A 26,555-nucleotide genomic window follows, 5' to 3' on the forward strand; every position below is an offset into this window, starting at 1 on the left:
ACCTTTAGCACCTTCGGGCCAAAGTGGTGAAATTTGCAGGCACAGGAGCTCCTCCAGAGTGGATTAAGCCTGCCAAAGTTGCAGAGGCTTTTCTGTGGGAGGAAGTAAAAGGGAATCACTTTCCTTCACAATCTTTTTTTAGAGCCAGGCTCCTCCCACTCCCTGATTGGCCATTTGGCCACATTTTGGGAACCGGACTCCTGAGTCATCTTTGAGAAAGGGGTTGGGGGTAAATGCACCCCTGTTGTAAGAGCACGAATGATATTGCAGCAATTTAATAACCCAAGAGAAGACAAGATCTATTTGATCAGAATCAACAAGGGGAGATCAGAAAAATGTGCAAAGGCAGTGATGCATCCATCATAGCACGTTTTACTTTCTTTAAACACTGTTGTTGGTCTTCTGCATAAACGAATGCACACCAGATGTCAGTTGTTTCTAAGGATTGCATGAACTTCCTCAAATGGAACTAAAATTTTCACACCATTTCACACCAGGAATTTTTGCCTGATCTCACCGCAACCAACTTATGCTTTGAACCCTAAAGATTGATAGTGTTTGACATTTTCCCCCCTAGCTGGTATAACAGCATGTAATACTGCGAGTCACATAAATGTTCCAACTCTACCTCCATCTGCTTCTTCCAGCTATAGCATATGCAGTAAGAAATTGAGTACTTGATTGAAGCATGCAGATGCCTGGTAATTTCAAGATAGGAGGTGCTTTAATTAGAGGTGCTGACCCACTTTAAATCTTTGTGTCCTATCAGGGATGACCTTTCAGTTTTACAAGTTTCCCTGGCCTTTTCAGCTCGGAAGGGCATTATATATAGCTTGATCTCTCTCTATTCTAAAGGTACCCATCACATGTACGAAATGTATGAGAGCAGCTAGTCTTGCAGCCCTGACACTCTGTGTATCTGTTGGAAGTTCAGTAAGTGATGCAGGATGAATGGAATGGTACAGCGGTAAGCTAATCTTTACCCTGGCGTTTGACACTTGAGATGTATATTTTAGGACCCACCTTATTTCTGTAATTTAAAGTTCGAAACTGTTTTTAATATTGTCTATTACAGTGGTGCCTCGCAAGACGAAATTAATTCGTTCCGCGAGTTTTTTCGTCTTGCGAAGCACCACGGCGGGGAGGGGTGGGGAGAAGCAGGGCAGCTGCCGCAGCCGGTCCTTGGACTCGCCCGCGCCTTGTGGACACCGCACGACGCGGCTGCTGGAGGGCGGCGGGGCTCAGGAGCGCGACTCTGGCTGCAACGCTGGCTGCTGGCGGCAACGGCTCCTGAGGGGAGCGCGCAAGGGCGGTGAGCAGCGGCGCGAGGCAGCCGGAAGGTGGGAGGGAGCCAGAGGAGCCATCAGCAGGAAGGTGGGAGGGAGCCGGAGGAGCAGGGAAGCGTGCGTGCGTGCGTGCGTGCGTGCGTGCAGTGACCGTCGCCATGACAGGAGAGGCAGGGCTATTTCGTCTTGCGAAGCACCTCAGAAAATGAAAAACCCTTTCGTCTAGCGGGTTTTTCGTCTTCCGAGGCATTCGTCTTGCGGGGTACCACTGTATTGTTTTGATTGTTGGAACTTGCCCTGGGACCTTAGGGTGAAGGGCGAGTAATAAATCGTAACAACAGCAACAACAATAAGGTAACAGGTTATATAATTATCCACAAACTCATTTCTCCCTAATGAAGCAGCAATCTGAAATCCCAGGCACAGAAATGCCTTTCCCCCATATTTAGGTTCATGTGTGACAAAAATACAGGATTTGCAAGCATTTGAACTTTCATCATGATCATTAACTTCACACAATTGTTAGCAATGTCACCTCTCAAAGTGAGTGTAATTTGCAATTCTTTATTACAATCATTTAATATCTAGACCAGCCTTTCTCAACCTTGGGTCCCATCAGAGACTGGGCAGAGGAGGGGGAGGAATAGTGGATCCCGCCTCTGCAGTCTGAACTTGCCAGAGAAGACGAAGACAGTATAGATTTACAAACAGGAGTTTGTGGAAGGTTCAGAGGCTGCAGAAGGGAGAAGCTGGGAAATATTGGGAGGGGAGCAGGAAGAAGAAGAAGCACCAGGGGAGAGACAGCTGACAGACTCAGTGTCTTTAGAAAGCATTCAAGAACCCCCCTCTCCCAGAACCAGGCAGGCATTTGGAGTAGTACAACAGAAAGCTCAGAGGCAGAAAACTCAGATTAGCCATCACAGGGGTGACACAGAATAGGAGAGCCAGAGGGGGTGGAGCTTTACTTGCAGCAACGCCATTACTGAAACAGAGGCACCTTTTCTAAGCCACTCAGTGTGAATATTGAATAAAAGACTTAGAATCATAGAGTTGGAATAGACCATCGAGTCCAACCCCCTGCCAAGCAGGAAACAAGGGCCATCGAGGGCCATTGAGTCCAACCCCCCTGCCAAGCAGGAAACACCATCAGAGCACTCCTGACATATGGTTGTCAAGCCTCTGCTTAAAGACCTCCAAAGAAGGAGACTCCACCACACTCCTTGGCAGCAAATTCCACTGTCGAACAGCTCTTACTGTCAGGAAGTTCTTCCTAATGTTTAGGTGGAATCTTCTTTCTTGTAGTTTGGATCCATTGCTCCGTGTCCGCTTCTCTGGAGCAGCAGAAAACAACCTTTCTCCCTCCTCTATGTGACATCCTTTTATATATTTGAACATGGCTATCATATCACCCCTTAACCTCCTCTTCTCCAGGCTAAACATGCCCAGCTCCCTTAGCCGTTCCTCATAAGGCATTGTTTCCAGGCCTTTGACCATTTTGGTTGCCCTCCTCTGGACACGTTCCAGTTTGTCACTGTCCTTCTTGAACTTGGTAAGAACTCTTCCTGTTATATGATTCTTGGCTGTGCACCATGGGAGGGATTGGATTCCCTGAAGCCTGACAGGTCCCCAGATGCTGTTGGACTATAACTCCCATCATACCTGGTCACAGGTCCTGCCAGCTAGAGATGATTGGAATTCTAGTCCAACAACATCTGGGGACCCAAGGTTGGGAATGGCTGGTCTAGAGTGTGTCAGCCATTCAGTATACATCCCATGCCTGCAGTCATTGCACTAGTCTGCCATCTTGAAAACTGCATCTCTTTTAATGTATCATATCTTCCAACTAAGGCAAATCACATTAATTGGCCCAGAGATAGGCCAATGTTGTTTAGTGCATAGTATGTCGAACTGAGATTTTGATTGATAAACTCAAAGGATGGCTTTGGACAAGTCTCTCTTGGCCTAATGTCCTTTGAAAGGTTGTTGATAAGGTGCAATGATATTTTACCATCAAACAGGACTGTGTTCCCTGGAGGGAGTATATCATATTGATGACCCATAAGACCGATATTTAAATCTAAGATAGTGACATTTTAGCACTGCTCTGAGCTCCTTGGAATACAAGCACACTACAGTGATGAATATGAATACAAATGCAACAAATGGATATGTTTGGTGAAGATATTGGGAATTTCTTGTTTCCACAAACTTTCCCCAAATTTTATCCGTCACATGACTAAACACGTATGTTTCCGGTGGAAATCAGGTTCTCTGAGTATTGTATTCCAACTGATACTTAGAGCAACACACACAGCATATACTTGTAGCTTCTAGAATAGTTCAGCCCTCTCCCAGGCCACAATAGAGGTACTTCTGTGAAATAATGAAAGAGGCAAATGATTTTCATATCCAGCAATACAGCTAAAATGGGGCATAACTGGAAATGAATTTGATTCATCTCATGGCTCTTTTTGCGTATTGTTTAATTTGTGTTTTTTAATGCCTTGTTTGCAACTACTTGAACAGACTTCTATTAAGAGGAGGTGATTTCAAGTGTGCTCTCAAACTGCTTTTCTACGATACGATGCATTTGATGACTTCCTTTTATTTATTTATTTTTGCTATTCTTCTTGTTCTCCTTCTGCTGACAAGCACATCTTTTCAAATGCGTTTTATGCGCAAGGTTTGGCTCTTATATGCAGTTAGATATGGAAATAGCTTAGGATCGCATCAGGTAAAATTGCTTAATAGGGAGAAATGCCACAATCACAACACACCAAATGTCTAAGAGCTTGTTGTCAGGCGATGGTGTCTTCATTATAAGTGTGCTCACTTTTCGTCGGCATCCACGGCTTGTTCAAATATCTGACATGACGCAGATCCAGAAATCAGATGTTCCAAGTCATGGCTGTCTCAGTTCTTCTCCTGACATATGCTTTCACTTTGCATTATCTTCTCTTCTTAGATGCAGCAGCTGGGGGGGGGGGGACATTGTGCACAACATCATGGTGCATTGCGAGTGCTTCGTACATTCAGAGCCAACAGGTCCATGAGGTGTGGTGAGGCAGTTAACTCAGGTGGCAGATTGGAGGACAGTTGGGAGGGGCACTAGATGCAAACCCTGAGGAGTGTGCTGTACCCTTCGCACCTCCTCCTCTACTGCCTTGTTCTCCACTGGGACCACCTGTTCCTTTTGCTCTGCCTGCTCCTCTCTGGACTCCTTTTTTGTCAGCTCCAGCAGATGGTGAGGGAGGCAGCTTGGGTAGGCAGTTTCAGGGAGGTGGTTTCAGTGGGCAGTGAGCAATGTTTTGGGTGGTGGGGGCAGAGGCAGAGCTAGCTGCTCCAGCACCCGGAGCGGCGCACATGCTGTGCACCTGGAGGAGGGGCTAGCCGCACGCGGGGCTGGGGCAAGCATCCCAGGGGGGCAGTGTGGCCATGTCACCCCCCCTCAGGGATGACACCCAGGGTGGGCTGCACCCACCACACCTCCTTCCTCTGCCAGTGGGTGGGGGGAGCTTCAGCAGGCAGCATAGGAGGTAGCATTTTCTGTTTTGCCTCCAGTGGCAAAACGTTCCAACCCAGTCTTGCCTACATTCATTTTTCAAGTTGTTGACAAAAGATCATGTTGCTTTGCCATTTCCCATGCTTCCTCAGCACCTGAAGACAGTGGCGTAGCATGGAGTGGCAGCATCCAGGGCCATGCAGAAGGGGGGGGGGCAGATGGAGTATGCATGCACATTCAACTGCCTGATGGCATTTATGCCACACAGGAGATTGCAGCCACACAGGTAAGAAAAGAAGAGTTGTTTCATTGTCTGGAGAAGTCACTTCCTGGTTTGCATGGAAAAGCTGTTTTCAATGGAGCCCAACAACAGAAGCATGCAGCTGTACTGAGGTAGCACCCAGTATTGAAATTTTGTGCCTCTAACAATTTTATGCCTGGGACAACCACCCTGTGCCCCCCCCCCACTACACTACTGTCTGATGTACATAAAGAGAACCTTTCTGGATCAGATCAAAGGCCCATTTAATCCAGCATCCTGTTCTCAATGTGGCCAAACAGATGCCTGTGAGAAACCTACAAGGAGGATTTGACCACAAGAGCATTCTCTCCTCCTGTGTTTTCCAGCAACTGGTATTCAGAAGTGTTATGTATTGAAGTTCTCATCCTGGCCAACAGGAGTATCATGTATATAGTTTTCCCTCAGGTCCACGTCAGTTACTTTAGGCGGGAAACCCTGGGTTGTTGTTGCTACAATGTTGACAGCCAGCTGTCTATAAAAGCAGGCTGGCTGAACTGTTTGCTGTTCAGTTCTGTTCCAGCTTACAAATAAACAGCTGCTTTGGAGAAATCGCTGCGTTGTCTGCTATGTCTACCCACTATTTAACACTGGCGACGAAGGTGAGATTGATGGACATCAGAGCACAGTCAGATTCGGACATTCATTGAGCGGAATCACTGAACAGCACCAATTTAGAGCTGACCGTTCTGGCTAGAGCACTGTGTTCCATCCATCGCCCTCTACGTCGGCATCAGAACCATGGCTTCACTCGTGCCTCTACCACCGTTTGCCCCAGCCTCTGAATCATGGGACTCTTACCTCGCTCGGTTGGACTGCTACCTCCAAGCAAATGTGCTGACAGGAGTGTTAGAATCACGTACGTGAGGCCTCTTCCTCAGCCTTTGTGGCCCCACGGTGTTCAAGACAACCCGAGCATTGGTCGAGCCTTTAGCAGTCCAGGCAGCACCGTAGGACATGATTCAAGAGAAGCTCTGCAACCACTATGCACCGAAGCCGTCCAAAATTCTGCTGTGGAGGCAGAACACCAGGGCATAACCATCATGGCTAATAGCTATTGGTAGCCCTCTCCTTCATAGGAGCAGAGGAGCCATGACTGTTTAAAGCGGTATCATAGTGATTTACATGTATGGTGTGCTTTAAATGTATGGTATGGATGAGGACCCAGAATAGCTCCACTGCTAGAGCATCAAACTCTTAATCTCAGGGTCGTGGGTTTGAGTCCCCCATTGGGCAAAAGAGTCCCGGACTGCAGGGGGCTGGACTAGATGACCCACATGGTCCCTTCCAACTCTACAATTCTGTGATTCTGTGAATGCGGCGTTAGTCAGAAGGGAATCATTCCCACTCCCCTGCCCTCCCCACTTTACCAGTTGGTACTGAAACAACGTCTTGTGTGGCAATTCTTACTGAAGCATCCAGCATATGTGGTGCTGGTTATGTATACAAGAAGCATTTTGATCTGATAACTGAAGTCTCACAAACCCTCCTACAAGGTCTTCAACTGAAACATGAAAAAGAAAACCTTCACAACAGCCAAGGAATCTCTGGCTGCTCCTTTCTGTTTGGTTCCAGTACGGCTGCTTGCTCAAGCCTCCCTTATGCTATTGTTGGAAGGAGCGCCTATACAATCTGCTGATTGTGTTTATGCCCTGGCCTTCACACTGACATCACAAGTGGCTTTTGAAAAAGTCATAAACACTTCAAAAGATGGAAGAACAGAAATCAGTGTTTGTATCTAGATTTAATTCAGGGGAAGTCATTTTTAAGTTAGTTAACCTTTCCAATGGAGTGAGGTGTATTTGCACTGCAAAGGCTCAGAAAAAATATAATGGATTCTTTCCTTCCTACCTTCCTGCCATGTTTTTCCATCACTGAATCTCAGTTCAGGAGAAAACCCGGACTGTCCTGCTGCCATTAATGGCACAGGGAGCCTCTGCCAGTAGGAAAGAAGACAATATTGGCATTAATAGAATCAGCAGTAGTCATCAGTATCTGTGTTCCACCCTTATCCTAGGCCTAAGGCTGCCAACAGCTGAGATATACAGGCTTGGATTCTCCTCGGCATCTAACAGCACATTGATCTCAGAAATCAGCAAATAAGGCTTGTGAGGGCATAGAGATGTGACTTATTTATTTATTTATCTAAGCTATTTGTAGTTACTTGAGAATCTCGGGGTGGAAAGCAATGACATTAGAAGGACAATGAACAATAAATATCTAAAATAAAATAAAATAATCAGTGTCAAAATTCAGAACTTTCATGAATAGGAAAGGCAGCAGAAGTGAAAATCAAACTATCACCATCCTCTCTGTCCCTCTTGAAGTACACAGGTGCATCCTTACACGGTATCTCAATAAAAATAATATAGTGGCATGATGCATTTTGAAAAGGGAGGGTAGTTAAAAACACTGGGGCCACCACAAAGGAAGCTATGCTCTGGGTCCCTATGCTGTGATCCTCACAATGCCAGGGAGCCTACATACAGTTACCCTTATGAAATTTGCACATCTCCAAATTTCTACTTTACTATAAAATAAAGTCATGGTAATGCATATACAGTGGTACCTCAGGTTACATATGCTTCAGGCTACATACACTTCAGGTTACAGACTCTGCTAACCCAGAAATATTACCTCGGGTTAATATTTGCTTCAGGATGAGAACAGAAATCGTGCTCTGGCGGCGCAGCGGCAGCGGGAGGCCCCATTAGCTAAAGTGGTGCTTCAGGTTAAGAACAGTTTCAGGTTAAGAACGGACTTCCAGAACGAATTAAGTACTTAACCCAAGCTACCACTGTATTATTAAAAGCAGCATACAAAAATACGTTGTATTGCATTTTGTCTTTTTTTTTAAAAAAAAAGCATTAAGAGTTGCAAAAAAATACTATCTGCAATGCTAACTTAATAAAAATGAACACCAATTTCCTGCAGGATTGCTGGCTAGTAGTTGTACATGGAACTTTAAATTCCCTTATAAAGCAAGAGAAGAATGGAAAATGGCTTGTGGAAATCCAAAACGAAAGGGGCCACCCCTGAAAGAACCTTGGCAACATTCTGGCTTTCAGAGGGTGTGAGTCAAATACTCCCATTTCTTGAACTCAGCTATGGGAGAGGGAGGAAATAAAGGAAAACATGGTTCCTGAAGTATTCCAGGCGCAGATACCATATGGTGTTAAAAGTGTTAAGATGGATATTGACAAACTGGGATATGTATAGAGAAGAGAGATAAAGGTGCTGTGGGGGGGGGGGAGACCAAGTCTTTTGAGGAAAGCTTGATGGACTTGGGTGTGTTTAACCCGCAGAAAAGGGACAATTAAGAGGCAGTATTTTATTTCACTTAATGAATTAATTCATTTAAAATGTTTACAGACTGTTCTTCATTTCCAAGAAGGCATCCCAGAGAAGGCTGCAGTCAAAGAGTAGACATCTTCAGATTCAAAGATGTTTCACATAGATGATGGAGCAAATTTTCTTTCTGTGGCTCTAGAGGGGTGATAAGATGGAGGGGAGGGGAGAGAAAGGATCTCAGCTTCTTCTTGATGCTTCAGACTGTTCACCAGTGAGAGAGACCATATTGGAAGGTGGTGAGTCTTTCCTTTTTTAAGCAGGGGGTGAATGAACACATTTCAGGGATGGCGTCGTAATGGATGACCTGCATGGGATTGAGCAGGGCTTTTTTCAGCCAGAACACATTGGAACTCAGTTCCGGCACCTCTTGGGTAGGTGCTATTATAAGAAAAATGGGTGTATCCCAGCACCTCTTTTTGTAGAAAATTAGCACTGGGGTGGAGCCTGATTTGTTTAGAAGTTCCTTTCAACTCTATGATTCTGTGGGAGGGACCCAGACTTAATAATAATAATAATAATAATAATAATAATAATAATAATAATAATTTTTATTTATACCCCGCCCTCCCCAGCCAAGGCCGGGCTCAGAGCGGCTTACAAGCAATAATAAAAACAAGATGAATGATTACAACTTAAAAACAAAAATAAAATACAACATTAAAATAATGGAACATTAAAATATTAAAATGTAGCCTCATCGCAGGAGGAGAAGGAAAAGAAAAAAGAGAGGGAGGGAAGGAATCAAATTGGCTCCAAGCCAAAGGCCAGGCGGAACAACTCTGTCTTACAGGCCCTGCGAAAAGAAATCAGATCCTGCAGGGCCCTGGTCTCATGAGGCAGAGCGTTCCACCAGGCTGGAGCCAGAGTTGAAAAGGCCCTGGCTCTGGTTGAAGCCAATCTAACTTCCTTAGGGCCCAGGACCACCTGGGTGTTGCTATTTATGGACCTTGAGGCTCTCCCTGGGGCATACCAGGAGAGGCGGTCCCGTAGGTACGAGGGTCCTAGGCCGCGAAGGGCTTTAAAGGTCAAAAGCAGCACCTTAAATCTGACCCTGTACTCCACCGGGAGCCAGTGCAGCTTGAAAAGCACTGGGTGAATATGCTCCCATGGCAGAGACCCCGTGAGGAGCCTCGCTGCAGCATTCTGTACCCGCTGGAGTTTCTGGGACAGCTTCAAGGGCAGCCCCGCGTAGAGTGAATTACAGTAGTCAAGCCTGGAGATGTCAGGCTTAGGGAAGAGTAATCAAAAATCAACGGAATTTGTCATAAATAGCATATGTCCTATTTCAGTGGACCTCCTCTAAGCATGACTGTGGCTGACTACACACCATGCCTTTAAAGCACATTCTTCCCTGAAAGAATTCTGGGTACTGTAGTTCACCCCTCACAGAGTTACAATTCCCAACAACCTTTCACAAACCAAAAATACCCAGGATTCTTTGAAGGGAAAACATGTTTCAAAGTGTGCTTCATAGCAATAGTGTGTACACAGCTTAAATCTGGATCCAGTCCTATGATTCTCCAGAGATTCTACAGAACAGAGGGAAAGAGTACTTATGCCTGATAACCTCATTTTATTCATTACAAACTAAGTTTGTAGCACTAAAATCACTGACACTAAACATGGCAGATATTAATAGCACTGCTAAAGTAATTATATCACAATAAATTAAGTTTATAGCTGAGCAAATAGTTTTTTATTAAAGCTGAAGAGCCTCGGTATCGCTACATGTTTGACGGCATCCCGTAAATCAAGGCAAGAGGAGGGGGCTGTGGAAATGCTTGAGAAGCCTCATGAGGTTTCCAGCCAGTGATTTCTCTCAGCCAAACCCCAGAGCTGTGTAAAGCTGAATCGGACAACCTTCCATAATGAGTAGGTAATAAATAATCACCTGCTCCTGCCATCTACGGTTAAAATGCAGATTACCTATGTTTCTTTGAGCTCAGCTAAATGCACAGGATAGAACCCCCATTTGGAGCAGAAAAGGGGCCATTGACAGTGTCACCTTCTGATTTACCATGTTGCTTACTTTCTCCAAGGCTCTGCCCCAAAAAACCATTTCTGCTTAACTGAGAATGCATTAGGCTGCAAGGCTTGAAATATTCAGAACACATTTGCTTACAGTGTCTGCTCTTCAGGACAACTTGTGTTTCACTGCTGAGAACCCCAGCAGTGATTTTGTTTATCATCGTCATCGTCATCATCAAAAAGAGACTGTTTTCTCAAGAGCCATTGTCCTCCTTGTTGGGGATCCTTGAGTTTCGGATGACTTGTGGGTGGAAAGAGCTTGTGACATTTAGAAAATGAATACCTAAGTGCATTGTGTGTGTTGTGTTTTCTGTGATAAACATGGAAAGCTTGAGCATGTTGACTTATTAACTGGTCAGTCCAAATACAATGTACAACATTACATCTTTTTATATCCTGGATTGCTTTCTCAATGCTTTGAAGAACATAGGAAACTACTTTACACAGTTTTCTGGTGTTTCAAAGAGGGATATTTCCCGTGCTACCTGGAGGTGCCGAGGATTGAACCTAAGTTCTCATGCATGCAAAACAGATGTTCTACCACTGAGCTAGAATGGCTTATCAAGTGGATCTCCTCTTATCCTATGGGTGGTCCCTCTGCCAGTGCTAGAGATTTCTGTTTGTTGAATTGGTCCACAAAATAGAGAAGATAAGAAATTGCAAGATGCTCCATACATTACAGCTGTCATGTGAGCGATGCCTGCCATACCAGACTTGTTCCAATCAAGCAGCTGTAATGCATGGTTTTTTAAATGCACCACTGAGTGTTACCCAGGCATCAAAATCAAATTCTGTATTTTAAACAAGAAATAGATATAACAAGGCAATCATGAAAGACATGTTAGGAAATAAAGCACAAACATCTTTATAGAGCCTCTGGATGTTTCAGATAAAGAGCCAGGGCTTGGTGGTAGAACAGAGGGTCCAAAAGTCAATCTCTGGCATCTCCAGGTAGGATGGATAGTGACCCCCGTCTGAAACTTTGGAAAGTCACTGGCAGTCAGCATAGCTGTTACTAGATGGGTCAATGGTCTTACTTGGAATAAAGCAGCTTCTTGTGTTTTTTAAAAGTACTGAAAAGGGAATCCAGGATATAAAAATATGTAGACTTGAGTTCAGTGGGCTTGATTGCATATTATTCTTCCTAATATGTGGCTGTCTCTGACTTTCCTTCACAGGTTCCATGGTAATGTGTCATAAATATGGGTATTACTTGATGGTTGGTTCCCCAGGAATTGCCAAGCAGTCAGTGAGAACACAAAACAGCATTTTAAGTGTTGAGTGTCTGTTCCATTGCTTTTGCCATTTCTGTTCCTGAACATGCTATGACTAGCAAATTATACTGAATATAGACAAGGAGAAATACTTGTGCAGAACTGGCCTTATGTTAGACCCTGTTAAATATGCAAAGGTACAAATTACCTACTTCTGCTAACGTTAATTCTTTTCTTTTTCAAAAAGTCAGTTTGGTTTTAAGCAGCAGTTTCATCTATATGCCAGGCTTTTGAGACTTGATGGATATTTGCTTTGAAGTTTAAATGACCTGTAGATCTTCCATGGAAGAAATCCCTTTTCATCTTTGAATCTCTGTACAACTATTTGATCATAGTAATTTTGGACTCACCAAGGTCGTTGGCCTTCCACAAGATAAAATCAGACATTTTCCTTTTCTCCTTTTCCCCCTGCATTTATATAGAATATTTGGTAGGTCAAGCACATTTATTTTTCCACAAGAATAGGCAATGGAGAGTTTTTCTGTAGTCAATTCCCCTCCCTGACTAATATATGGTCTAGGTTTTTCAAAGGACTTCCTAATCAAATAATTAGACACATTGTGTACAGATAATTTACTCACCTGATTTTTTTGTTGATTGAAATGGCATTATTTAAAATAAGAAGACAACAATAATCCAATGTAAAACTCTCCAAAACACAACAACTGTGACATTGTTGGAAGAGTAGATGGTCATACGAATGCCCCAATTTATGCCAGGCTTGGCACATGATTGTGGCTGTGGTTGGGCCAAGGTCCTTTTGATCATGTTTGGCTTGTGTTAGAATCTGGGCACTTTACTGAAGGAGTTATAGTTGAGGAAGGGAGCCACAGCTCAGTCGCAGAGCATCTCACTTGTGAGCAGAAGGCGCCTGATTCAACCCCGACATCTTCTGCCTGAAATCACGGAGAGCCTTTGCCACTCACTGTCTATACTAAACTACACATTTATTATACATAAATCAGGACAAAGAAAACATGGCATCTCTCCTTGCCGTCTTCTCAGAGAGAGACTAAAAACAAAAGCAATACAGAGCGGAAGTTCCGCTCACGCCAGCAATCTGTGCTGGAATGTAAACAGCCATGTGACACGCATGTGACACACAACAATCCCATGCCTGCAGCAACAGGTGGAATGGAATCCCAACATACTGAGCTTGATGAACTCTGACAGAAGTATATGGTGTTTCAGATTGTGTAGTTTGAAGTGACCAGAAGCATAAGAACTGACTCCTTTTGCCAGATGGGCGGGATATAAATAATAAATTATATTATTATTATTCTTTTGGAAGAAATCATTTTTCAAGGTTTTACTGGCAGAATTCTTCAAAAACAGAAAATAAGCATCAAAGATACAACCAAAATATCCATACAATGTCTTGTGTTGTCCAGCACAGGCTCAGCATCTTCTGAGAAATAAAAGATCCAAAAATCCAAACTGTGTATCTCCCCCATTCCAACCTCCATTGGCCTTAGACCAAACTCGGCCCTCCAGATGTTTTGGGACCACAACTCCCATCATCCCTAGCTAACAGGGCCAGTGGTCAGGGATGATGGGAATTGTAGTATCACAATATCTGGAGGGCCGAGTTTGCCTATGTCTGCCTTAGACTATGCAGCTCTTGGAGAGCCATTTACATGCATTGCTCTCCCTGCAGCAGTTCAGAGAGCGCGAAAAACACAATTTTCAAGATGACGAATTTGCAACTCAATACCTTCAGCACATGATCAAAGTTTCACTCTTAGCACAGAGAAAAACAATCAGCAGGTAACCATTAACTAGTTACAGCTCAGAGAGAGCTCTTCTTGCTTCCACTGTAGCCTCATGGAAAATCCCCATGTTAAACCTTTTCAACAATACACATTTAGGCATACTCATTTCGGTGTCAATTAAACCATTATTCTTAATATGGCCATTTCCTATGTTACTTTCAGGTGGAAAATAAATGCCCCACCCCACCAAAGAAACACTGTTTATTAGCACAATCTTTAAAATGCTTTATATACATTTTCCCAGCTTTTCCATTCTTTCCTTTTAATGTTTGACCCTATTTGCACTATGCATTTAAAGCAGTATCATGCCACTTTAAACATTCATAGCTTCCAACCCAAGAATCCTGGGAACCATGGCTCACTAAGGGTATTGAGAGTTGTTAGGAGACCACTCTTACCCTCCCAGAGCTACAATTCCCAGACTTTCCTGGGCAGATGGATTGACTGTTAAGCCACTCTAAGAATGAATTGCTCTCCTCCAGCCGGTTCTCCAGTAGATTTCTCAGTCTGCATTGCTCTGCATCTTCCTATCTCCCCAAAATCATGCCATGGGTTGCGAGCGGGACACACACAATGCATCACTGAATTACAGAAAGGCTTACTTAAGGAAGATCAGTGTCTGTTGCTAAAAGCAGCAGTTTATGTCCAGAAGCAGATAAGAAATGGCAGAGTCAAATGACTTCAGGTAAGGAGTACATAGTTATCCCAGACCTTAAAACACGTGAAATAGGAGCCTGATATCTCTGCATTGCAGCCCATTAAGCTGGGGTCATTGGAAGGTGAATCCCAAGGTCAACATAATCATCATTCTCTCCTGTGTCTTCTCTGTGTTTATTTTAATTTGTAACTCATAAATAAGCTTTTAATGGGATTTTAATGGTGTGTTGGACACACTTCAGTGTCCAGAGATGTGGCATCATATCCAGGAATATCATTATCTAGATTAATTACCAATAGTGGTCAGCCTGCATTAGAGGTTTCTGAAAATGAGACACATGGAAGACAATATTTCTGAGTTTGGATAGCTAAGGATAAAGGTAAAATAAAAATTAAGTAGGCTACCAGTGGGGCACTTCAAATGCTTAGTTTGCAGTTTGTTTGTTTGTTTGTTTGTTTTCTTTTCAATGTCATGTAACTCCTCTTTTTGCCCTTGAAAAGACAATGACGAGGAAAAAAATCTGCTGCAATATTAAAAGCAATGGGTGTATTGGGTGTTAAGGGAGAAGTAATAACTCTGTTGGGAGACAAGTCATGCTCCTTCTGGGGTAGTTTGTCCACCTTTGGTTCCTACCCTGCACCCAGATCTTACCTGTGGCTCCTAGAAGCTGTCAGCATGCAACAGCATGCACATCCCAGGAACGGCTTTGACTGACTAGCTAAACCAGGTGAAGGTAGAAATTAGGGACTTTCCCTGCATGCAAAGACAGGCTCTGGTGGATTGAGTAGATGAGACCAATAGTGGGTCCAGTGGTCCAGAGGCAGTTCCTGCATGTGCTGTAGAGGGGAAATAAGGGGCAGGTGGAGCTCATTAGCCTGGGAAGATAGCCCATCTAGAAGAAAGAAAACTGATCCTAAACCTCCACTGCCTTGCAGGAGAAGAAAAGGCTAAGGAGTAAACCAGGCATAGGCAAACTCGGCCCTCCAGATGTTGTGGGACTACAACTCCCATCATCCCTGACCACTGGTCCTGTCAGCTAGGGATGATGGGAACTGTAGTCCCAAAACATCTGAAGGGCCGAGTTTGCCTATGCCTGGAGTAAACCCTACACAAATCCAGAATGGAGTCTTTAAGATGGTTGGATGGCGCCTTGTATGCCTCCTTCCAGCAACTCCTTCAGCCAAGCTGGTGCCAAATGTTTTGCCCCTCCATTAATAAATGTGTTTATTAATCACATTTGAACCTGCTTCAGTTCTTGTCCTCCTACAATTGAATCCCAATGAAAGTAAGAGAAGATCACACATTTGCTCCAGATGTAGAGTGCATGTTGCTTGTGGGCTTCCCAGAGCAGGACTGGCCCAAGACATTTTGCCACCTGAGGCGAAGCACAAAATGATGCTCCCCTCTCTGCCATGGGTGAAGATGGGAGGAATAAGGGAGAGAATAAAGATCTACGTTGGGGTCTGAGATGGTTGCCTCACCTTGCCTTGTGGGTGGTCCGACCCTGTCCCATTGGCCACTCTGGGCCATGGAATACAGGCCTAGAGAGGCATTTGATCTGATCCATCAGAGCTCTTCTTATGATCTCTTCACAGGAGGAGATACACCAACTCAGTGTCAGATTTTCCAGGAAAGTGTGACTTCTCTCTCCTGTTTGTTGCCAGTGTCCAAAACTCTTAGGCCCATTTCTTATGTTACAGGAGGGGAGTGCATGCTATCCCCACTAGGCTGCATTGAATGCAACTATGACAATTCTTAAATCCAAAGGATCATACGAAAATGGATAACAACATATAACATACCAGCATTGCCTCCTCCCCTGCCTCAGAAAGGGTGATATATGCTTGGAATGTAACCAAGATATCAGGCCTTCATTCAGGTTCAAATGCTACCAGTATTGGAGGCAGGGTTCACAAATATTTGTGATAAGTAATGACCCTTAGTACAAAATGTACTGTGGAATGGGGCGGGGTTGAGAATCTATTGTCTCCCCCCCCCCAGTTGAAGAATGCCCCTCATAGTGTGCATGCAAAGGGGATCTCTTTAAAACAAGACTGGAAATGCCTTTATGTAATTCCCAGTTGTTAAAAGCTAAAGAACTGAAGGAAAGAATCACACTGCAACCACAAAAAGCATAGATTTTAACTTCTTCTTTTTTTGCATGGGCTCACTTATAAATTATCTGTTTTTCCCCATCCGTCATCATCATCATCAGCTAAATGCCAAAATAAGCTTTAACAGTTTACAAAATATAAAATCCAGTTTCACAAACTTTAAAATATGAACACCCAAAACTGAAATACACAAAACAAACCCATTTCATATCAGAAGACTATTGCATCTTGATTACTGCTGCAAAGCAGGCAAAATATTTATACAAATAGAAGAAGTTCAGCTAATTTATTTCCGATCAACTCCTTTATGAGGCATTTCTGCTGACTTGATCTGATCTCTCTCTCTCTCTCTCTCTCTCTCTGCCCTTTCTAGTAACACAAGCTGGCAGTCTATTTTTCACACTGATTTGTGTTTGTGGAAAGATCAGCAGAATTCTTCGGGAGTTAGGAGGGAGTGCTTTACAGAGGCCTCCAAACAAGCAAGGAAGTGAAAAGCAAGCATTAAAGGAAGATGACCAGACCTGTCTCTTCACGAGAGTTCAGCGTGAATGCTTTGCACATATTAAACACCAGGTTCAGCTTCTAGCATCATCAGTTAAAATAATATCAGGTGGAAGGAGTGGAAAATACACGAAACCCTGGGCAGATACTGCCAGTCCGATAACAGAGGGTCTATTATAGGGTTGCCATATTTCAAAAAGTGAAAGTCCGGACAAAAAAGTTGTTGAGCTTGTTTCTACAAAATCTTCGCTTCTGACATGGGTTGCCATACGTCAATATTTAAGTGATTTCTGCCCAGCTGATGTTACAGGTGGCCTAATCCTGGCTACGTCTGGGGAATTCCAGACGTATGACAACCCTAATAACAGTGGTTTGGATCATTATGCAGTACAATGTATATCGATAACGTACCCCATTATTGTTTCATTCGCATAGTAGCAATAAGCCACTTATTTCTTTGACCGTAGCCTTCTCCAGGGCCTCCCATTAGCACACGGCCCATGCAAGCTGCTCATGAGTTCATCTGCAACTTCTGCAACTGGGATCTTTCTCTGTCAATGGATGCTCCTTGAATGATCTCGAACTCTGAGCAGTCAGGGTTTTACATCACAGGTAGAACCTTCGTAAGCACAAGTGGCATGACTGAAAAGCAGTAGATGCTAGTAGTCATTATGTCTTTTAGGACAGTAGGCAGAGAGGCTAACAGTAGTCAAAGCCAAATGGTTAGCAGAGCCACAGCCAATCACTGGCGAAGCTCCATGCTCTGGCACCGGGGGTGGAGAGCAGACCGGGGCGTGGCACGCCACCTGCGGGGGTGTGGCGTGCGTCCTGGGGATGTGGTGCACTGCCCGTGGGGGTGTGTCACCCGGCGTGGTGGGGGTGGGGGTGGGGGTGCGGTGCGTGTCCGGAGGGGCAGCCATGATGGTACCCGCCTCCCTGGTAGTGCTGGGGGTGGTGTGGTCTCCCCACCCCCGTTCCTCCGCCAGTTCAACTAATGATAGGCACAGCCAACTAATACTGCTTTTGTCCTTTGTGCCTCCAAAAGTAACACTGAAACTAAGAAGGAGGAGGCTGACAGCCAGTGGCAGCCCCTAGACTGGTGCTAAGTAAGGAGGAAGGCAGGTGGGGGCTAGCTGAAGACAGACTGATCCACTTGTGGGTACCAGAAACTAGTATTCAGAGGCATTCAGCTTCCAACAGTAGACGTAGAACATAGTCATTGTGGTTAGTAGCTGATAGAGTTATCCTTGTCTAACCCTCTTTCAAAGCCATCCAAGTTGGGTGTCCATCGCTACATCTTGCGAGATGCTGGGTTCAGAAACTGGGCTGTTCTGTATGCAAAGCACATGTTCTGCCTCTAAGCTATGATCTGGTAATATGACCCCCTCTCCCCGAAAAAAAATGGCATTCAAGAAATTTCAGCTTTTGCTCAGTGCTGTTTTCTGTCCCAGCAAATCAAGCAATACTCTCCCAATTCTTTTCAGTTCATACCCACCTCACATATTCTGGTGCACAAATTGACCTTTTCATTCTCCTGCAAACTGAGGTGAAACAGGAAAGGTTGGGTTGTATTGATGAAATAGCTGTGATGTGAAGGTATAATATCTGTGATGAGGCTTTTCCTCATCACAAACCAGCCGTTTGATGGAGCAACATAAATAACATTTTACATTTCCATAATGTATGTGTGGCATGAATCAAGGGTTAGAGCTAGAATGCAGTCTCCATTCAGGTTGAAAAGAAACATCTCAATTTCAAAAAAAGTATTGGGTTTCTTTTGGAATATTCAGTTATATTTTTATTCCCTTTGAGCTCAGGTTGTGTCTCCATTTTATCCTCATAACAACCCTGTAAAGTAGGCTAAGCTAAGAGAGTGTGACAGGCCTGAGGTCAGTCAGCAAGCTTCATGGCTCATTGTGAATTTGAACCCAGGCGCATCAAACTATCCCCACAATGCATGTATTCTATAATAGATCATTTTAATTTAGAAGCAAACCATCCCTGCCAAGAGACCGGGCAAGTGGTCAAATGAGTTGGACAGAAGTTCAGAAAAAAGAGTGGTAAAGTGAACAGTAGTTAATCAACGGTGCATTAATTAAGAAGCCAAGGGAAATCAATTTAACATTCAGACTGGCAGTGCTTAACCCATCATCATAACTAATTTGTGGGGCATTTAAATGTGTTATGTGCCATATTCTGAAGGATCCATTGGTTTGACTACTGAGGCTGATAATATTAATTGCTTTGTCAATTAAGTACACTCTTCAACCATTAACACAACCAGAGATTAAATGGTGATTTCCCTTCAGTTGAACAAAATATCCCCTTGCTTATAGCACCAGTTGCAATGAAGACCTCGGTGACATTTATTTGGCATATTTCTCTTTAGGAGCTCCTCTCTCTCCTAAGTTTTCTGAGCATTGCATCACATTTCTGTCTAGAGAAGCATTGCCATAGCACAACCCTTTCACAAGACAAGAAGACTTGCAGCTTATCAATATGGTAACACAAAGATGGATCAAATCAAATGTCTACTCCAGCTTCCCTAACATGGTGCCCTCCAGTGGTTGTTGGACTACAACTATCAGTTCCAGCCAGCATCGCCAGTGTTCAGAGATGATGAGAGATGGAGGCCAAAACTTCTGGAGGGCACCATGTTAGGGAAGGCTGATCCAGACGTAAAGCCTATTTCTCACAACGGCCAAACAGATGCCACAATCATAATGCTTTTATACAGCTTTGTGGTGTGAACACATATAAAATACCGTGAGCAGTTCATATCTCAAAATGAATATTAAAGAAGAAGAAGAACCACAACAATGAGATAGCCCTTTCACTTTTTTTAAAAAAATTAATGCATAGTATTCTCAAATTCTAATCTTGTGGGAGTACAGCAGTTAGAAGAGGAACTACAGGTCTACCTGAGCAAACGGTGATCTCATGCCAATCATAATTTTTCAGATTATCTACTTCACTCAGTTGTTGTGAGGATAAAATGGGAGGAATAGAAATTTGTATGCCACTCAGAGCTCCTTGGAGGAAAGGCTGAACAAGAAGTATAAAAAATAAATTATCCCGAACAGTTGTCAAGTGCTTTCTTTGTTAATTTTGTGGGAAAGACATAGGACTTCATGTGAGGTGAGAGGAAACTAGATCCATCCAGATCATACAACGCAGATTTAAATAATCAAACTATTTGGTTTCATTGAATCATAGTTCAATTGCCTACAGTGCAGGAATCTGAGCTAAAGCATCCATGGCCATCCAATCTCTCTCAGGTAACATACATAAATGGCATGCCAAGGAGACAAACCATAAGAGAGGGAGGGTTTCCACCAACGTTACATGTTTCTGGTGCCCACTGGAGACTCTTCTTGACTACCATCATGAAATTATGCTAGCCTTATTGCTTTAGATGACTTCGATCTAGTGCCAGTTCTGAGACTTTAAGATACCATCCAAGGACCAAATTAGTTTCGAAACTGATAAACCTCTAGAATGTTCAAATAGATCTCAGTACATCACCGATGAAAACTAGTCTATTTCAGCCCACACAATCATGCAGACCTGTACCTTTTCTTTAATAAAAATGTCTCTCTGTTTTTTTGTTAGCTCTATCAAGCACAATCTGTTCAGGGACATAATTTACAATGTGATTTTGGCTGAGCCTTTCAAAAATATCTGATGCATTCCAAAACTGGTATTCATTCAGGCAGTATAAAAAGGAAATCCTTGCCTAAGGTCAATCCTTTACCAAGCCCTTTTGATTTTGGTTAGCAAAGCTAGAATCAATCATTGCAGTAAAACCTTCGGTTTAGATTTCCTTTTCCCACTGCTGTCGCCTTTACTGGATGACTTCAGATTTTCAGCAGGGCAGGCTTAGCAGGAAACAGAGAGAAAGGACGTTCAGGCTACGGACAAACTGGATCACTTTTGTTTTGAGTTCTTTTGTTTTCAGCCTTTTGTTGGGCATGTAAAAGACGCCTACCCACACATCAAAGGCAGCACAGGTCTTATTGACAATGATGCCTTGCTTAGGGAAGAAATAACACTGAGCTGAAAGTTCACTAAAATATAGTAGAATTCAAGTATGGGTGTTTTGTTTATCATCTGATTTCTGTTCTGTTGGTGTCAGCTTGGAGCCAGTGTGGTGTAGTGGTTAAGAGCGGTAGTCCCGTAATCTGGTGAACTGGGTTCGCTTCCCCACTCCTCCACATGCAGCTGCTGGGTGACCTCGGGCTGGTCACACTTCTTTGAAGTCTCTCAGCCTCACTCACCTCACAGAGTGTTTGTTGTGGAGGAGGAAGAGAAAGGAGAATGTTAATCGCTTTAAGACTCCTTCAGGTAGTGATAAAGCAGGATATCAAATCCAAACTCTTCTTCTCTTCTCTTAAGTCGGGCTTTGGGAAGTAGACACATGGTTCTGGCAGGGTCCTAGTGCCCTCTATAAAGGTAAAGTTAAAGGGACCCCTGACCATTAGGTCCAGTCGTGACCAACTCTGGGGTTGCAGTGCTCATCTCGCTTTATTGGCCGAGGGAACCGGCGTACAACTTCCAGGTCATGTGGCCAGCATGACTAAGCCGCTTCTGGCGAACCAGAGCAACACATGGAAATGCGTTTACCTTCCCGCCAGAGCGGTACCTATTTATCTACTTGCACTTTGACATGCTTTTGAACTGCTAGGTTGGCAGGAGCAGGGACCGAGCAACAGGAGCTCACCCCGTCGTGGGGATTCGAACCGCTGACCTTCTGCTCGGCAAGTCCTAGTGCCCTCTATACCTCCTTCCAAAAGCCCAGTAAGTGCTGGCACAGCTTTGGGAATGGGGCTCTAAGGCCCTGCCGGAGTGTTTACCAGGCTTTGAGAAGGTGTCCATCTCAGCAGTGGACTAAGTGCACAAAATTTGTTACTGTTGGGAGTGTGCCATGTAAATGAAGAGGCTTAGGATGTGGGATAGTTATGCCCATCCATGTTTCACTCGTGACATGCCTTCTTTTCCAACAAAGTACCAAGGGATTTCCACTAGTGTATTCTTGCTGGCATAGCTCTGTCTCCACTGGATGGAGCAAAATGCATGATAAGTGTGATCATATCAACATTACTTTTTATGCAAAGTTTTTATAGATAACACATATGGACTTGGGTGCAGTGATAAAACTCTGGTGGGGGGGAGGGGGGAGGAACCATAGTGTGATTGTATAGGGATGCATCAAGATCCTTTTTCTGTAGTTTTTTACTGATGGGCAGGAGCACATAGGTGCAAGTGTAAATGTGGGACAGAAATACTCTTGATGAAATCATAGCATGTGGCTACATCAAGATTGGTCAGGGTTTTGCAGTAATATTAAAATATGCAGACATATTAGGTTGGGAAAGGAGACGCAAATGAATGGAAGGAACTGAAGACTGCAGCTCACGGCTCATACTCCAATTCTGGAATCAATGGCACAAATTATCTTAGATAAGTCAGAATGTGGGAAGCAAGGCAGAATGGATTCGTAGAACAACTCATCCCTACGTAGTAGCAGTGAGTTGTTGGGCTCAGGATGAGGGGGCCACAGTGGACTTTAGACTGAAAATTACTTAATGTAGTGGGGTTGCATTTATTGTCCCAGAACACATGGTGGTGCAATGGGAACACTGCAACCCTCTGGCCTAGAAGAAAGTCTTCAAACCTAGTTATTCCAGATTGTGGCAAATTCCACTCTCTTCATTTTTGCTGCATAGAGTTGTTTTCGTTTAGTGAAGGATCATTGGGAAATGACCTCTTGCCTTCCTTCCCCATTTCTTATCTTTATAAGGATTCTTGCTGTTTGCCAGACACATTAAAGTTTCAAGCCAAACCCAAGCAGATAAAACAAGGGACCTGTAAAATGTGTTTAGGGATTTGTCGTGTCTGAGAACAGGATAGGTTGTGGGGTAAACTGTCTTCAGGTTTTAAGAGCTGCTACATTGTAAAGGAATTTAAACATTTAAAGGTGCAGGAGAGAGTCACGTTCACATTTTAAAGAATATGCAGGACCTGTCGCTAGATCACACGCTTTTCTCATGTACTTTTCTAACTGTTTGTAGAACATATACAAAGCCATAGTCAATTTATTTGTATACCACATTCCCCACAGATATGCCTGTGCTCAATGTTGCTTACATAAAAAACCCAAAAGCCTAAATGCAGTAGTAAAGTAACAAATATTAAAATGTATATTACCACAACAAAACACTACAAGAAAAAAAAATTAAATGTTAGCCGTTCATTTAACACACATCAAAATTAAGGTGAACTTAAAGGTCACCAACAGGTCAATTTAAAAGGATGTCCCAAGGGCACCTGAAAGTAGACCACTAAAACCTTTTGAGTTTTAGACTGACAATAGCGGGTCTTCGAGACAATTCTGCCAAAAAGGTTTAAAGGAGCTAATGTCCAGTTGAGCATGTGAACCATGACTGAGTCACTCACCCCATACATAAAAATATATTCCCCTACAACACTGAAACTGGCATGTGAAGGAGTGTCTTATGCATTGCTGACATGATCAAGAGGCAGGACATGCTTCTGTTCAGTGGTGTAGCATGTGAGGGGCAGGGGCTACAGGAGTAGTTGCCCTGGGCACAAAATTGTTAGAGCCACAAAATTTCAACACTCAGTGCTACAGCTGCATGCTTCAATTGCTGGCCTCTGTTAAAAATGGCTCCTCCATGCAAACCAGGAAGTCACCTTTCTAGACAATGGAGTGACTCTTCTTTTCTTATATTTGTGGCTGCGATGGGTAATGCGGGTGCTGTTAAGCTGTTGAATGTGCATGCATACTCCATACGTTTCTCTCCCAGCCAACCCTTCATGCAGCCCCGGGTGCTGGCAACCAACGCCACACCACTCTTTTTGTAGCTATTACTTGCCAGCCTCATGCAATCACTGCACCCAAATACTCCAACTAAGGACTCCATTGATCTGTGGTTACATAAATTTTGTTGTTGTTGTTGGAATCTAGACAGTCATTGTAATCATATGCATAGGCATGAGCAGGGAGCCTTTGAAGCCTAAGTTCCATATTCCCTTTTGAGTAACCTTCTGGGAACCACATGCCAATGTTGTGTTGGTTCAGCCAAGAATGTAAAATTTACAGGAGGTGAGTTTCTATAGGCACTCTCACATCCCTCTCTCCTCAGGCAGACAAGCAAGGGGCATAATCAGAATTCAAGGACATATTCCAGCAGGGCAAAAACACTCAAGGTAGATATGAAGCAGGGATGGTGAGCAGCTGGGGAGAGTCCCAAGGGTCAGACAGTGACGCCTAGAGGGTCGCATTTGCCCCCACTGCCAGCCTGAGATCCCCCATCCCTGTTGTTAGGCCATAACCATGAAAAAGTGCGTTGCAATAATTGGCTCATAGCAAGGGGAATGCTGGTGCTCAAGGAATACATGATATTATGTGCATAGTATGTCCATGAATTCAATGGAAGAGGTTCTTCAAAATGGAAAAGTCATTGGCAAGGTGTGCCCAGCTTAATGTACACTGTCAGAGGCAATAAAGATTCTGAATATCAGTTGCTGGAAACTGCAAGAGGAGCAAGTAATCATGTGCTCTGGTCCTGATTGCAGGCTTCTCACATGCATCTGGTTGGCCACTGTGAGAGAACAGGATCACTGGCCTGATCTAGGAGGATCTTCTTATGTTGTTAATGTAGGTTAAAGTGCCAGCAGCTGCAAGCCAACCCACGCCCTTAAAACACACACACACACATACTGCCAGATGAAAAATGCAGGTCCTTTATAACGATAATAGTAATTTTCTGCCTGTGATCCGAAATGTCCCTAAAGTTTCCATTTAAACAAAACTCAGCAAACCATCAAATGAACAATAAACCTTTCCTTTTTAATAATCCACAGGAGTAACTTTCAAATAATTGCATTGGTTCTTGTCGTTCCCTAAAATACACACTAGAGGACAGTACAGCTATGGCAATTCGGTTCGGGAAGGTTCCAGCATTTCTCTTTAAAATCTCGCCACTTTTGTAAAATATAGGAGGGGAAGCAGGGGGAGGGGACACCCATCTGCACAGATTAAATTAGAAGGAAGCAATGCAGGATTGTTTTAAGAAGCTCTTGGAATGTACCTGTTGGTTAATAGATATGAATTGCTTTGAGCTGTGATACCGCAACACAGTGTGGTGTGTATAATGAATTTTGCAGAGGTTTTTTTTTTAAAAAAAGAAGTGAACACAGACTAAATGCTTTCATTTGCCTTGATACCTTAGGGGGAGAAATAACAATAATTCAGAATCATTGTGAGTATGCTGCTGGTAGGTATATTAAGTTTACATTTAAATGAAAAGACCTAGTGTGGGGGACATAAAAGTGCTTTCAAATTACCATTGGCATGAATGTCACGTGGCGTTTGGTATTTATGTTAATTAAGGAAATAGGTTGCCATATCAGAATCTCGACATGGATATGTTGCCCCCTCTTTCCTTAACACTGTATTCTTAGAATTAGTTACTGCCCTACAATTGATTGGTATGGAAGTTCTGAGAGTTTGTATGAATGAGAAGTGATGAAATCTTTGCCCTTGGACAACCTTCAAGGAGGATGCTGAGAGGAGATGACATACCTCAAGGTTCATTAGAACTTCACCCCCCTTTTCCTTGGCAGAGCTTTAAAAGGATAAATTTATAAACATAAGACACCAGAAATAAAAACATCCTTTCGTTCTTTTTCCTGCAGTGACAAGAGATATATATTCTAGATTGTAGACAGAACTGCCTTGGAGATAAATTGTCTGATTTCAGCGTCTCAGCAGTAGATAATAGATTCCCCTCAGAACCACATAATTAAAAAATGACATTTCTGCAACAGTGTGCCAACTCAGCTCCACCGCTGCCCGAGGATTCGGGAACATGGCAGCCCTGCAGGGCTGAAGAAAACATTATTATTACTATTATTTTAGATTATTCAAGGGGACAATGTGAGGTCATTCAAAAACCATGTCAAAGGAAAGCTCTGTTGGAAGCGGGTGGAGCAGTGGGTGTCAAAACGTTGTTTTCCCCATTTTTCCTTCCTTTTTGAAAGTGTGGGAAGGTATGAGGAGCCAAAGTGAGGCACTCTGTTGATGAAAAGTTAACCTCAGGAGAGGGGCACATCTGCAAAATGGAAGCAAGAAATTAAACTCCCAATTTTTAGAGTGTTTTGAGAGGTTGCAATGGCCTGGCACCAATCAGAAACAATGTTTAAAAGGACAACACACCATCTCCCGTCATTCAGTTATTTATTTATTTTGGATGGTAAAGTCCATTAGAGTGTAGAAAGCTATTTTTTAAAATAAAAAACAACAACAGATGTAATCTTATGTAAAATGTATTTTTTACATTTGTATTATGTTATGGCAGACGAATGAAGCCCTTTTCTGGCATGTATGGAAACAACATCTTAAAAACTTCCTCAATATTCTTCTTAGCAACCAAGAAGGTCTATAGAGAAGGAGGTGGTCTTTCCGAATTATTTCGAGCCTGAGTTATTTCAGGCTTAAAACGCTAATGTGAGCACCGTGAATTGGGCCTGAAAACAAATTACCAACCAGTGCAACTGTGAAATTCTCACAAAAATGCTGGTGAACTTTCATCATGACATCACAAACTGATGTGGAAACGTGGAAACCAGAGAGAAACCTGAGAGAACCGAAATGGATGGATTTGCTCATCCCTGGCTGGCTAAACTAGGTGAGATGGGTCTCAAACCCCCAGTGAGTAAGGGACCTTCCCTTACATATGAAGACAG

The 26,555-nt window shown here is 43.5% G+C and overlaps 1 long non-coding RNA gene across 1 annotated transcript; it reads right to left on the reverse strand.

The window, feature by feature from the left end:
- Nucleotides 1–3,783: 3,783 nt before the first annotated feature.
- LOC310681478 lies at nucleotides 3,784–8,568 on the reverse strand. Its single transcript, XR_014513338.1, has 3 exons — nucleotides 8,457–8,568; nucleotides 6,938–7,022; nucleotides 3,784–4,260 (listed from the first exon to the last, which is right to left on the reverse strand). It is a non-coding gene; the product is annotated as an uncharacterized lncRNA (long non-coding RNA).
- Nucleotides 8,569–26,555: the final 17,987 nt, after the last annotated feature.

Source organism: Podarcis tiliguerta (assembly GCF_965153285.1).
Source record: "Podarcis tiliguerta genome assembly, chromosome: 1".
Classification (NCBI taxonomy): Eukaryota; Metazoa; Chordata; class Lepidosauria; order Squamata; family Lacertidae; genus Podarcis; species Podarcis tiliguerta.